This window comes from Cupressus sempervirens, chromosome 2 (assembly GCF_028749045.1).
Source record: "Cupressus sempervirens isolate cs-2001-9-10 chromosome 2, ASM2874904v1, whole genome shotgun sequence".
Classification (NCBI taxonomy): Eukaryota; Viridiplantae; Streptophyta; class Pinopsida; order Cupressales; family Cupressaceae; genus Cupressus; species Cupressus sempervirens.
The window spans coordinates 180,824,660-180,840,602 of record NC_143119.1 but is presented as its reverse complement, the minus strand read 5'-3'; the positions used below and the strand labels follow the sequence as shown (position 1 = coordinate 180,840,602).

Genomic DNA, 15,943 nt, shown 5'->3' with positions numbered 1-15,943 from the left:
ATATGGTCTCACACTTTTCCAATTGGAAATGTCAATTAAATGCATGTTTCATACTAGTTTGTATCCAATTACTAAAGAAATATAATTATTCCAGAAACTAGACATTTCAATAAATCTTACTATTTTTTATGATATTTTTATAGTGACATTCAAACACCATTTTATAGAGCTAAAAGTTAGGAATATTCTCATATAGAATTTATAGTGTTTTAACTAGATATAGTATATTGTAATTAAAAAGTTCTACAAGCACATATTTTAACACATGAAAATATGTTGATTTTGAGAAAGAAAAAATATTAAATCATATAAAAAAATTTAAAATTATATGATGTTATAGAGAAGTGAGTCCTCTTTCATAATGCATAGTTTTTCTTCTGGTTAGAATAGATTTGTTTTGAAAAATGTGGTGGGAGGTGAAAACTATCGATTTCATATGAGTTGAGATTTGAATCATAATAGAAAATATAGTTCTAAAGTCAATTTTTATTTTTGATTGTTCTAGATATATTTGTTATCTATAACATAGTCTAAGTTCAAATGGAAAAAAGTTTATTTTCATAGAGTTTTGTAGTGGGAACTAAACCTCTAAATTTTAGCGATTTTCAGTAACTTAAAATTTATCTATAAAAATTAGGAAAATATATCAATTTATTTTATTAAAAATTATAATCCTTAACTTCATCCATTTCTACACATTTCATTAGTTTATTTCATTTTCAAATTCTAAATAATAATACCAGTTTTATGTCATTGAAGGTGAACAATTATACTTTTGTTAGCCATTTCCTTTACAAAAGGGTGACATAGGTTTATAGTTTTAGCCAAGTATTCTTTAGTTTCATGGTGATTTTGGATTTGTCCATTTCATAGTTTCAAAATGCTTTTTCATTTTTATCAACTTCTTTTGCCAATAATGTTGTAATAGCTGTAGAGGCCTCATCTACATTGATTTCATATCTAAGTGGCTTTAGCCATCTCACCCTTGGTGTTGCTTCTTGGACAAATGTATAGTTAGCATCCATTAGAAAATAGACATCATCATAATTCTTTTCTACTAGTGACACTAGAATTCTCAATATTTTCTTTATTGATTGCTGAAATCCTCAAAATAGCTAGTCATAGCTGATTCAAACTTTTCTCCCAATTTTTCAATGAATTCAATCTGTACTGCTACTGACTTGTTGGTTTTCCATGCAACTATGCCAAATGTGGGATTTTTTTTTTTACATAAAGGAAAATGCATATCAAAATAGAACCAAACTTGCACTGTGCACTCTTTGTCTTCCTTGTTGCTCCTAGGTTTTTAGCCAATTGTTGTAGTTGTAACTCTGCCAAATCATATGTGTGATCTTTCTTGACAATTTTATAACCAACATCTACTACGATGCATGACACACTATTCAATCTACTAGATTGATAAATTTTTTGTGAAATAACCCTTGTTGCAAATTCTATCAAGGGATCTGTAATGGTATCAATAGTCATTCCTCTCTTATTCCATACAGCTCCAACATTTTTCTCAATAACTTCTTTTGAGTTACTTCATAGGGTCTTGGGTCGATCTAGGGTTGGATACACTGTTACCCTATGGATTATCCTTTTGGGCATCTTGATGGGTCCATTATCTAACCAAAGTCAATTGTCATGAATTCTACTCAATACTATCCTAATCCATTCTATTTTGAACACATTCGAGAAATCTAGGGCTTGCGTTAACCCTTTCTTTTCTTCAATTTTGTACTCTTCTCTTAACACCATTCTCACAAAGTCTATCATATGCTTGCCTAATCTCCATATCACCAATACTTCCAATTTTATAGCTATAACATTTCTTAACATCTTGCGCCATTAAAACTTTTGGTGGTATCATGGATAACACATTAGAGCGGTCTTGTTTGTAAGCAATTTTTGGTATGGCTTCGAATATTGGTTTCTTGACTTCGGTACTAACTAATTGAACATTGAAAACTTCTTTTTCGTCTACATTATTTGGACTCAATGTCATTTTGTAAAACTAGGGTTTATGAAAATATAAAGAGCATAACTCAGAACTTGATAAATACCTTGTATGATCAAATGAAATGATGTAGAATCACTGCTAGAATCTTGTGCAACTACTTTGGATGATTTTTTTGATTGCCTTCTACTCTCCTTACTCTTTCCTCAATTTTGAAATGATGAAAATGAGTCAAAAATCAATCAAATATCCTTTGAAACCCTATAATAAATCTTGAGTGGTTACATAGTTGTAAGCTTGGCATAAACCAATTTTAGGCATACTCGGCATCCATTACCATTCCATTTGTTTGGAAACCATTACGAGCTTGGCATCAACTAGCTATTCTATTAGCTTGACATCCTCTAGCATTTTACTTTGTAGTCATAGGAAACATTTCATGCCCAACAGCAACATGAAAAACTTAAATATTTTTCTTGCATTCCTAATAACATCTTGCATCTTTGTTCATGCTCATATAGTCTTGTTAGTACTAAGCCCTTTTGGAACTTATGTATGATATAACCTATGAATATCAGTCCCACATACCTCTTGAATGCTTAGTTTGATGAGGTGTGATCACCTAAACCATTGGGTGAAGTGATCCGTTCTCCATTTGATGTGTTTCAATCATCCTTTTTCTTCCATGTCTTGTTCATCTCATCTCTAACATTTTCAACATCTACCTTGCACTTGCCTTTGTCAAATTTACAACTTGGTGTCTTTGACCTTGTTGGATAGTAGTGATTGATGTGACCAATCTTCAAACAACTAAAACATTTGGTTTGAATCAACCACCTTTTGTAGTCACCTCTAAAGTGTGTCCTAATGTAATTTTTAGGAACATGTCCATATTCTTAACAATAATGACAACTATATCTTGTGCTATAATCCTAGTTATAAAAGTTTCTATTGTTCCTTACCTTTGTTTTCCTATTTGATGACCATATGGGTTTGGATCTACACTCAAAAGCTCTATGTCCATACTTCTAATAGTTATAACAATACCCTCCAAATCTTTGTGTGTGCATGGTCTTAGTTTTGCATTCATTTGCTTGATGTCCTTGTTTGTTGCACTTATGGCAATGAACAATGCTCTTATGCTTGACATTCTAATTTATAGTCTTGCTCCTACACACATTAGTAGTATGTCCTTTCTTATCAAAATTATGAAAAGTAGGTTTTTCTTGCCTTTTTTGTTCCTTTCTTTAGCATTTTTGGATGATTCTCCTTCTTTAGTGATCCAGTGGATATTTTTAGTGAAAATTGAAGTGTCTTATTTCTCTCCAAAGTTAGCACCATCAAAAAGATCTCAGCGTCCTGATTCCAACACAACTTGAACGAAGCAAAAAGGAGTTCGTTCGTACAAGTTACGCTCGATCAAAGTTTTGGTCAACAAGTAGACCAGAGGGCTAGATAAGGGGAAAAATCAAACCATCTTGAAAGTGGTCAACAATGGATTTCAAAATGAAGAGCCCGATGACAGCTTTCCAAGGGTGTTCGTTTCATAAAAAATGGAGCTAGTATGAAAAAGTTATAACTGTTTGAATTTTGGAGGCAAAAGTTTAAAATGGTGACATGAGCATGATGTCAGCATAGTGACGTGGCATTTTTAAAATTTGGGTGGTAAAATTTTTAATTATGAGATTCGAACTCATAACTTTTTTCAAACAAGACCTCCTACTTTACCACTGCGCCCTTCAATGCATTTGTTGCGAATCTTTATAAGATCAAAATAAATAAAGCCGCTATAACACTCAAAAAGGGTGGTTGGTGGGGGTTGAACTCTTGACCGACCACCTCCTACAAATGTGGATGACCGTTGTGCTATACATGGCGGTTTGTTTTAAATTTGCAGCGGCTTTACTTAACCTCTAACCAATCTCGCTTGTTTTTGACTAAATAAGGATATGGGTTAAAACAACCCCCTTAAATTCTATGGTGGAAAATTAATTTAATTTTTTAAAAAGGTATATTGAGGGGATTTTTTTTTTAAATAGGAATTTCATGGTTTTGGGGTTAGTTTTATTTGTAAGGCTTATAATTATAAAAGCCAAAATGGGTTATTTTGTTTAAAAATGGGGCTATGTAATTATTATGTTGGTTGTATGGTTTTAAGCCATTTTTGGGTCAAAATTATGTATAAAAGGAGGTGATTTTGTATTTGAAAGAAAGGAAGAGAAAAAGTTGGAGAATTATTGTAATTCTTGAAGGAGACTTTTAGAGAAATTGGTCTTGGTGAAATTTTGAGAGAATAGAGGGGTGTTGTAAGGAGATTTTTGGGCCATTCTTGTACATCAAAGTTTTGTTGCTGCCGAAGTGCTCGAAGGAATGGACTTGGTGCATTTGTAATTGTTTTTGGAGAATAAACGGATCGGTCTCACTCTATTGGAGTGGACCCGGAGATGTAGTCACGTTTGTGGTGAACTCCGAAATCAAACTCTGTTTGCATCTTCTTATCTTCTTCTCTCTAAATTCTGTTTCTCACCTTAAGTTTTGATTTTATTGATAGTAAATGTATTAAGACTTCTGCTAGGTTGTGATTTATTTTATATTTATTTTATTTAAGCATTCAATACTGCAAATAGTCTAGATCCGTCCATCAGATCATTTAGTACTTGTGTATCCGAGTCTAGATGTATCATTATTAGATCTAGGATATCTCAATAATTGCTCAAAGTATTTGATGGCTTCATTTAGTTTGTTGAAATTTTCAAAAAATTCCTTTTCCCTTTTTATGTCACTCTTCAATTTCTCATTCCATAGTTTCAATGTTGTTATCTCAATATCCTTGACATTCAATTCATAGTTGGCATTCATCATTTGGCTTAGAGTATCCAATTGCATGTTGGAAATCTTGGTTAGCTTTGATGACTTTTCTTCCAATCTATTTGTCAAAACTCCTACTCATCTTCAATCATGGCTTTATCTTCCATAGCTTTTTTTACAAATTTAGTCAACTCATAGAGCAGTATGGCTTGTAATTCTTGCTCTAACTTGAGATTTCTAATTTCCTTAGCTTGGGCTCCATTCTTTTCCATTAGATCTATAATTGCTACATCAAATTCATTGGAGTCTACATTAGCAAATAGCTTAGTAGTGTCTATCTCTCTATATTGTGTGCCATTCTCCTCAATAGTAATTTCCTTCCTTCTCTTCAAAGATTTCTTTAGTTCTTCTCTTGCTTCATCTAGTTGATGTAGAATGATTTGTATTTCAATTCCATAATTCTCAATGATATTTCCCAACTTGTAGACTTCCATTTTCAAAGATCTTTCCTCAAAGCTACAAAGCTTCTCTTTTTGAGAACAAGGCTCTAATACCAATTGTTGGAATTCACAATAGAAAAGGTGAACTTTTTTTTTGTGGGGGGGGGGTGTGAATCAATAGTTTAAAGTTTGTCCCTTAAAGCATTTACCACACATTCATCTCATATATTTAATAAGTAAACTGAAATACCATGTAAAGCATGTACATCTAAAACATGAAAACAAGTAAACACATACGACACCAGATATGATTACCTAGAAACCCTCCAATGAGAAGGTAAAGTAGGGGTGGAAATGACACTGATAAATATTCACTATTATAGTAACAAATTGTATCCAATGCAGGCTACAATATTTGATCATGAGACATGATCTACCCTATAAAAGGTTTTCCTTGTTAAAGGCTTACAAAGACTGTCAGGTCTGACCCTGTTAAAGGATTTCAACATCCTATTAGAAGTGTGCCTCGTTAAAGGACTTCAACTCATAATTAAGCAAGTAACCTATTAAAGGATTTCAACATAGCCTGTTAGGACTACTATGTTAAGAGATTTAATTGATTCTCTTGCTAGAATGACTCAACAATGATCCTATAGCTCGCACTTGATTGCCTGATGATATATCACCTCTTAAATAATGTATTTTTCATCCTTCTTGATCAAATATCTCTTTCTTGTATACTTTTCATTCCTCTATTCACCTTTGATTGATTCTACAATTTAGTCTCAGATTATAACTCCTTAGCCACCTTGAATGCTCTGGTTTTGTTCATGCAAGCTTCTCTCTTCACAACATAGATAGTTTAGGGTTTTTCCTCCTTAAGAAGACTTTGGTGACTTGGGTTAGGTATGAATCAACAGATGTGATTCATCCATTTTTCCATTTAAACCTTCCTATTTTTTGATTAGCTACATGTAATGCATTGGGACTCCAAATTAGGTTTCATCCTTATCTTCAAATATCATAATTTTATCTTTAAGTTGGCTAAAAAATGGTTTACATAGTTGTTTGTGCCATTAAAAAAAACTATGACAAAATTGTCTTACTCAGTATTTGATACTCGACATATACTATTCTTTATAATTTGGCTCAACATTTGTATCACTTGGCATCCACTATCTTCTTTGCACTTGAATCACTCGGCATCCACTGTCTACTTGGCACTTGAATGACTTAGCACATGAGTGGCTTGACACTCACTGTGGACTTGGTCATGATCTATCATATACATGTTGTGCTCAACATGTACTACTTATTCAACATGAACTAAGTAAATGACTAGAGTGTGTAGACACTCACTTGTCAAAACCAATTTGAGACTAATAGAAAGAACATATTTCTAAAACCCAAATTCCTAAGGTCACTTGAGCTGGGACTAGGGTGGTCACTACATCTACACCCCCTATAAAGAGGGAAAAGAGTAAAGACACTCAACCTGAGAAAAAGAAAATTAAAACCTATTAGTAAAGGAAGAATGCTCAACAGTCACCGACAAAGCCATCGAAGAAACAAAATACTTCCAAAGGAGATGAGCGTGAGAGGACTAAATCTAATGAAGATCAATTCAAAGTTGAGAATAATTTATACCTAAAATTGTCGATGAGCATGTTGAAGAAATTAGGAAATCTATGGTATTTGGGTCTATGCATTTGATAAAGTATCACTAGCTAAATGAAGAAGATAAAATAAAGATTGAGGTAGGTGTTGTTAATAGTATGCATACTTTAATAGGTATGTTTACTAAATGAAGAAGATAAAATAAAGATTGAGGCAGTTGTTGGTGATAGGATTCTAGAGGAAATGTACAATAAGATAATTGGGAGATGGAGATATCTAGTAAACACAAAGAGAAAACTGAGGGAAAGGTTATTAGTATTGACACTACCTAACCTATTTGTGTGAGAAATTGTGAAAGCATTAGAAAATCACAAGAAGAGATTCATGACTAAGACTAGGTCTTTAAGAATCATGAAAGGTAGAATCTAGGAAGTTTAAGAGGAATGTGAAAAACTATGGAAGATGATATATCACATAGATGAGGAGCCATCAAAGGAAGATGATACTAAGCTATGTGAGCATATACAACTAAAAGTAAAGATAGTGTAGATATTGTTAATGCAGTGATATAAGATATTCCACAAATGGTGAAGGGAATAGAAGAATAAATAATAGAAAATGTTGAAATTATAGAGAATGATCCAGATAAAAGTTTTAATAAGGAGAATGATGTCATGAATAGTGCCAAGAAACAACTTGACAAGACTCCAATTATAGAGTTGTCTACCAAAAAATTGATGAATGATGCATCCATTTGCAACAAGTCTATGCATATTCAACCCCTCCCAGTACTATTGATAATGTAAATATTTCATTTGATTCTTTTAATTCTTTGGATACTAATTTTTTCATGGATATAGATGACACTAATAAGACCATTGAGCAACCAAAATATACAAAGAAGAATGAAGAGCCTAACGAAACCAAGCAAGAAGATGAAGGTAATATTACCCCCAAGTCAAATAAAGATGATATTACTATTAATGTTGTAGGAAAATCCACTAAGATCATAGGATTAGCCACAAAAAATAGTGAGGAATACACAAAAAGGGCAAAGAGGAGGAAAAAGAAAGGGAGAAACATAATACTAAGCAATGCATTGAGGAAGAACCCAAAAACTAGGAAGCAAACATTGCACAAACTGAATCACTTGCACAACAAATGGAAAGTGAAAGGAAGGAAAGTAAACCTTATAATGTTGAGAAACCAAAGAAAAATGAGGAGCAATAGGCTCTAGTACCACCTAAGACATTGTCAAGAAAAAGTTCAATTACCTAAGAAGAAGAAGAAGAAGAAGAAGAGATCGTTTAATCATGCTACAAGTAAAGATGATAGTTGTACTAAAGCCTTCAAGATTTGGTCAAATATTGACCAAATGCATAGGCTTGACCAAGAAAAAGAGAAGAAGATTAAGGAACTTGAAATATATGTTGAATGATATGAGTGTCGACCGAGCCACATCATGTGTCGAGCAGAAGTAGTATTGATCAAGCATAAGTTTTGATTGAGTAATAGTATATGTGTTCAACATCAAAGTTAATAGCGACCAAGTAACCCAATGATGACCAAGTTTTAGAACATAGTGTTGATCAAGGGACAATATGTTGACAATTTCTAAGGAAATAATGATTTCAAGCAGATAGAGTTGATTTCTTGAAATATGTAAAACATGTTGATGATAAGAATGGATGATCAGGAATATTTAATTCAAGGAAAACTGTGTTTGCATGATTCTATGCAAGGATTACAAGATAAGCTTCTAGAAACAAAAGAGACAAATAAGAAGGTTGAAAGATGCATTATATTTCTTAAATTTGATTGTAACCCTACGATTTGCCTTAGTTTTTAAGCAGAAAAAATCAGAATTGCCTATTTAAAAAGTGCAAGAGCTAAGCTTGTGGGTGTTGGAGTGAGTGTAAAGACCTAGCAAGATTGGAGAAGGTGTTAATGCTATTGACTGGTGAACTTGAGGAGGTTGAACATAGTTGTGAAGAGCGATTTCTTGAGGGGTTGCTAAGCAAATCAGAGATAGAGATCATCATGAAGGACATTCAGTGGATCAACTTATGAAAAGAATTGTTATCTATATTTGCAAAGTTATTTGTATTTATTTAGATCAAAGTATGTTGTTACTTTCTAACCATTGTATCAGTATTGAAATCCTTAATCAAGGTTGACATAACAATCATACATAAATCCTTTAATCAAGGTGGCATTCTAATGGAATGTTCTAAAGTCCTCTAACAAGGCCACTCCTAACAGAGTGATTAAATCCTTCAACAAGGTCACATTTAACAGTGTGTTTTATAAACATTAATAGGGTTGGCTTCTAACAGAGCTAACTTTAGAAGAGCAAAAAGATTGGTGACATGTTACTGGTGGTTTTTTCTAAATTGGGTTTCCCTATTAAATCCTAGTGTCAAACTTGTGTGGAAGTTATTTGTGATATTCTATAGTTAATATTTTACATTCTGCAAGTCTATTATATTTAGGATAGTGGACTGCTAGTTTGTGTTACTGATATAAATACTAATACAATTCCCCTTATTTTTCTACTATTTTTCCCTACCAAAGGCCATATTGGCCTATGATATTTTATTTTTTTGGTCTTTATGCTCAATTTGGTCAAAATTTTGACCAAATTGGGTTCATAAGCAAAAAATAAAAATAGCAACATCAAATTTTTGTTTTGGTTGGAGGAGCTAGTTGGATGCATAGTCTACATGCATCAGGGCCATTTGAGGTAAGAGCTAGCATGAGAGCCATTGTAGACATTTAACACACATATATATTTTGTACTCTTTCATCACTGACTTGGTAGATGAATGATATCATTTATTTAATACTCCAAATTTTCATAAGGACTTCACCATATATATATATATATATATATATATATATATATATATATATATATATATATATATATATATATATATATATATATATATATATATATATATATATATATATATATATATATATATATATATATATATTGCTTATTGGCTACAACTAATGCTTATAAATTTTTAATTATTTTCACACTCTGAATCCCCAATGCTATCATCATTATTTTCTTGTCATCTAATGACATTGGAGTTCATGTTTTCTTAGTAATTTTATTTCTAACCATTATGCTATATTAAAAACTTTTGAGGGCATAATTTTTTATATTATTGTGAATGATACTACTTTGAGATATCCCTAACACACGCGTGTGCGTGCGCACACAAACACACACACACACACACACACACACACATCTTGTTTTCATTCTAAATGTTTGCACTCCATATTGTGTGACATGGAGTAACACATCACCGATAGTTTCAAGAACCACTTAGATTTTATATACTTTTGTTTCTATATAATTTACATATTCTCTATTTTTGATATTGTAGACGTTTGACATGGTATTAACCGATCCTCTTATATGGTTTGCATTTTGAGTTTCTATTGTAGACATTTGATAGGTTATTGATCCATCCCCTTATATGGTTTACATTTTGAGTTTCCATTGCAGATATTTGACAAGTTATTTATATGAAATTTCTCATGGAAGAATTGACCGCCTAACCATCATGAATTTTATAACTTTCACTAGTCTGGTGGGGAAGGGAGAAGATGTCAAAATATTTAATGAAGCTTAATTGGGCACTTCCTTCATTGTTTGACCAGAAGACTTGCTTGGGATTAAAACATTGGCCCTTTCAAGTGATATTGTTAAGTGGTAAAAATCTGCATTTTTTCTTATCACATAATTTATTTGGCAAGGGTTTTGTCAAATCTATTTGTCTAAGGGAATCTTTGCACTACTAACTTAATAATATATTCATTAAAGGAAAGTATAGAAGACATTATCCCTACTCCAAATCATGTAGATCCATCCAGGCAAGGACACAAATATATGATGCTTGAGCATCTTGGAGGAGACATATTGACTAGTATTTGAGAAATCCAACTTCCTTAATAATAGTTTCATAATAGCTGGAAGCTTCAAGCTAGCAATTTCATATTTCTTTTTTCTAGTGAGCATTTTTGTTTAAGCTATTTGTAGTAAAAAATGTGAAGTTAATATTAACATATCAAACATCTAAGTCTTTAGTTCTAGAGTTTTTAATGTTTTGTTGAGAAAAAGTTTCATATGATAGAGTGCCTATAACTATTGAAGATTGTAGAGCTGTGTATTGAGAAATTTCATGTGTGTATGAGAGAGAGAGAGAGAGAGAGAGAGAGAGAGAGAGAGAGAGAGAGAGAGAGAGAGAGAGAGAGAGAGAGAGAGAGAGAGAGAGAGAGCACTAATTATCTTATAGGCTATTTAAATTTTGTAAATACAATTTTCTTACAGGCTATATAAATTCCTTATTTGTGTATACATTATTTTAATAGAAGGTGAAAAGATGAAATTAGTAGATGAATTGGGTCACAAATATCATTTTTTCACCCCCTTTTGTGATAGCAACAATGTTATTTATTAGGATTTCAAATAGAAGATTGTTTGATTGTGAAGTTTAATGATCTGCCCTTTTAGATTTCTCATCATTTTTCTCTTATTTCATTGATTTTTGAAGTCTAAGGGAACCTTTGCACTACTAATCTAATAATATGTTCATTAAAGAAACAAAAGAAAACATTTAGAAAATTGGGGCTGACTGAATTGGAATATGGCAATTTGTATATATACCCTTACATCTCTACTTCTAGCAGGTTGTGAAAATATAATTTACAATTATGGAGAGGGGGCATAGTTCCGTATTGAAAATATAAAGATTTTATGAAAAAGACCAACAACTTAGATACACCACATGCTTTAAAGATTCTTGACAATCTAACTATTGTTTCTTCTTCTCTACTAACCCTTTTAGCCATCAATTTGAAATGTAGTTTAGAGTCTTCACATTCAACAAAATTTTATTTATAGTGGGTTCATTTGAAATCATTCAATCAATCATTTAAATCATTTGCTTAAAGTACCTTCTCAACATCATATCCACACCGACCTGCCAAGCAACAAAAATAATTATTTTTTACTCTTTTTGCTTACATTCAAAATGATATTATGTAGATGACCATATGTAAAATGCAAAGTAAGGCATTCCAAAGGATTAGGTATATCATCAAATCAACAAATATGTGTCTATCAATAAACCTAAACTTAACCTCTTAATCATTTGTAATTTCATAAGTCCACAACAAAATATATATAAGAGTAATTGGAACTAGATAACTCATAAAATCTAGCATGGAAAAGAAAACTTTAATAGAGATGCCAAGGGGAACATTCATTAAAATAGCTCATAGTTCACAGACTCAGACTTGGAGAGCCCAAATTTTTTAACTTAGTAACAAAGAAAGTACTAAAAATTAAGATATCTTAATGAAACCTTTTTTTTTGTCCAATTCAACTACAAAATGTATTTAATTAGAAATTAACACCTCAATAAAAAAAATGCATAGTTTTATAGCACTAACAACATGTAATAAATGCATCTTAACCTACTTTTACCTTAGAGTTAAACTTATGAGTACTCACCCAACACTAAAAATTGAGAGTACTCACAGAGTTAACAAACTATGAAATAGCTAAAAATGTCCACTTACAACTTGCTACCCTTGCAACACTAATAATCCCATGTATCATCTAAATGTTGGATACAAAACAAATAAAAGTTCTTTATGATAAGAAGATACACTTACTATTAACTAATGTTTTCCCACCTTCTACAATATATAAAAATACTTGAAACTATGTTTCTTTAAATATAAGTGACACTCCCCATTACTAGAGGTGTGCTTTATTTAAATGAACATAGAGAAAGTTAAGGATTGCGGTATTGTGACAATCCACAAAAAAGTCACCTTCATGTATGAGGAATTGCATAATATGGTTAGATGTGGGGATGAAAATAGAGAGTAGGGCAACTCCAATGTAATTTCTACAACCAAATTAAATGGTGCGTTACATTGTTAACTTATGTGCACATTCAAATAGGTCCTAAAAACTAATTTTGTGTCAAAATAGTGTAAGACGAGACAACTTTTAATGACTTTTTTAATAAAAAAATCCTTCTTATACCTTCATTGTCTCAATCTCAAATATATTGACTATATATTTAACTGATGCTCAGATTTTGAGTATTTTCTTGCATACAACAATCAACCAACACTAGGTGACAAATTACAATCCAATATAACTAGAAATTATTTCATTCCATAATGTTTAGTTTATCTCATTCAACTTACTAAGAACACATTTTCTACTACATAGTATATACAACCACATCCATGTTTTTTATTTGAAAAGAATGTAGAGAAAGATTAAAAGGCCAAAATTGGCCTTAATGGTGTGCTCAATTTGATCTAGAGATTCTTTAACAAATAATACTAACCATTTCAACTGAGAAGAGTTTCCAATTCCTATGTACCTTGAAATGATATTCTTAACTCCCAATATTTTTCATTCTTTACAAATCACTCCCTAACATCACATGTCGTATCAGGAAATCAACATGATACAACACTCTCAATATGAATTTCAACTACCATGAATTTGTAATTGAAAAGGCATAAAACTATTATAGACTCAGACTATGTCTCACAATGATGTTGTTATTGTCACAACTTCGTAGATAAAAAACACTCCCTGAACTCTTTCCTGTGAGCTATCTCAAATGTCCAAAGGTTCTACAAACTACAAAAACCTTTGATTGATTCTATCATGAATATCTCCCATTTCCAAAGATCATAAACCAATCTCTATGTTGCATCCAATGTGCTCAAAATTGGACTTAAATGTCACCACTAATAGTTATTTACACAACACTCAACAACACCATTTCTTTAGATATTTGTTGTTAACAATGACGCTTCCACTACCTGGCTGCAATGGTGTTTTCAAAGAAAACTTGAACTTGATATTACTATTTATTACATATGTACATCAACCATTCTATTTTGAATTCCTCCACATGATACTCTCACTATACAATATTTGCACAACAATGTTCAAACAATATAAACTTACAGTAATAGTCTTCCTCTTTGAATCTAATTACAAATCCAGTTGCAACCTAGTTACCAAAATTAGACCACACATCGTATTAGCTTAGAGCTTTCCAATTGTTAAAACACACCCACCAAAGCTTGAAGGAAATCTTGAATACAATAGCACCAAATCTGTTGGAATTTGATGGTAAAAACTCATTCACTTATGATTCTTGATTCCTTTAATTATTTAATTTATTGATTCAATACCAAATTTATAATTCCCACAAGAAAATTGACAAACACTAAATTATTATGAGAGTATCTTCCTAATCTGAAGATAATGTCACTTAGAAAAGTCTTCATTCTCTAGAAGCTAAACTAGTTTGCAAATCTACAAAATTATTAAATAATTTTGTATTTTCAATTTTCCCCTTACTAAAAACTTTCCACTCCTTATGAATAGAAAAGTTTATGATAATAAGACCATCGAACATATCACTATGTTTTTCAATGACTAAATGCCTTGATATTCTTTTCTTTTGCATTGGAACATGAAAATTCAAGCGTAGAATTATATGACTTTGCATAGATTAATCACGTATGAGAAATTAACTATAGCTAAGAAATTTATATACACAAGAAAGGCTATTAAAACAAGAATTATAGTATTTTAGATGTGTTTTGTGCTTTTGGAGGTATAGAATTGCAATTGACATGTTGTTAGTCTCTATGACTTTGATCATGTTATGAATTGGATATGGTGCATGAGGGGATCTTAACTAAGTCAAATCAAAGTTGGGAAGTTCGGTGGAATGATGAAAATGATCACTTATGAACAACAAGACTATGGGGATGTTAGAAATAAGGAATACTGAGAGTTTCGGGGGGGGGGGTGTGAATCAACATTCTACATAATGTTGTCACCAACTAGATATTATTAATTAATTTGAACCATGCATAACAAAGTAAACAAGTAATGTTGAACAATAATAATGACCATACATAAAGAGAACTCATAACACCATATTTTGTTAACTAGCCAAGGGAAAACCTCAGTGGGGAACCCACTAGATGATATATATATATATATATATATATATATATATATATATATATATATATATATATTTCATTGTTAGAGGATGGACCTTATTAGGAGTCAATGAGAAAATTCAGTATAAAGAGTCCTTGTTAGGAGATTCCAACCCTGTTAGGAGTTGTAGTACAATAGATGTAAGAAGAGCTCATTGCCCAAACAAGTAATTGAACTTTAAGTTCCCCAAATACAAATTTATAGATGCTATAACTTATTCTAGGTTGATCTCTGACCTTAGCTCAATCTTAGTTCAAAAAATTAGGTTCTCAAGAACTTTTCATATATCACTTCACACAAAAAGTTTGAATATCACTTTTCACATCACAAAAAGCACAATTAATCTCGCAAGGTATCTTTTTCATAAATACCATGCCTTTTCATAAATTTCTACTAGGTCACCCATAATATACTTTTCCAACTTAGAGTAAACATATAAGATGTTGACCCTAATTGGTCAAGTAATTACTTTGTAAACAAAATAGTTCCTTTACCTTTAATTCTTTTGTTTGTTTCACTAGTAAATCATGAATATCTCTTTTTGGTACTGTCCATACTAATGTTTGAGGTTAGATACATCATCATTAACATGTATACTATCTCCATCTAACTTCACCAATCATAATATGATGTCAGAAATATTTTACATATAAAATAATGTACTGCTATAAACAAATTTCATACTTAGACAATTTTATAGAGTACCAAAAGCTAAGTATCTTTATTTCTTAGGTTTACTACAAGGAAGTACATCATGTGTTTTCATTAATGACAATAATTACATCACTACATATAGCCAATTGTCAACAATCTCCCCCTTTGGCATTGCTGGAAACAATGTAAGGAAACTTGACTAAGTGACAAAACTTTAATAAAAAAACTTACAATACTTATCATCAAATATATTAGATATACTTCATATTACAAATACTCAATTGCTTAATTTCTCCCCCTTTGGATATGATTACTACATCCATAACTTACTACATAATTTTCTTCTATAGCTTCTCCCCATTTGACATCAATGACAAAGGT

General features: G+C 31.6%; 1 pseudogene; it reads left to right on the top strand.

Moving 5' to 3' along the window:
• LOC149571672 (callose synthase 12-like) overlaps nt 1–15,943 on the top strand; it is a 32,646-nt pseudogene that overhangs the window by 9,766 nt on the left and 6,937 nt on the right.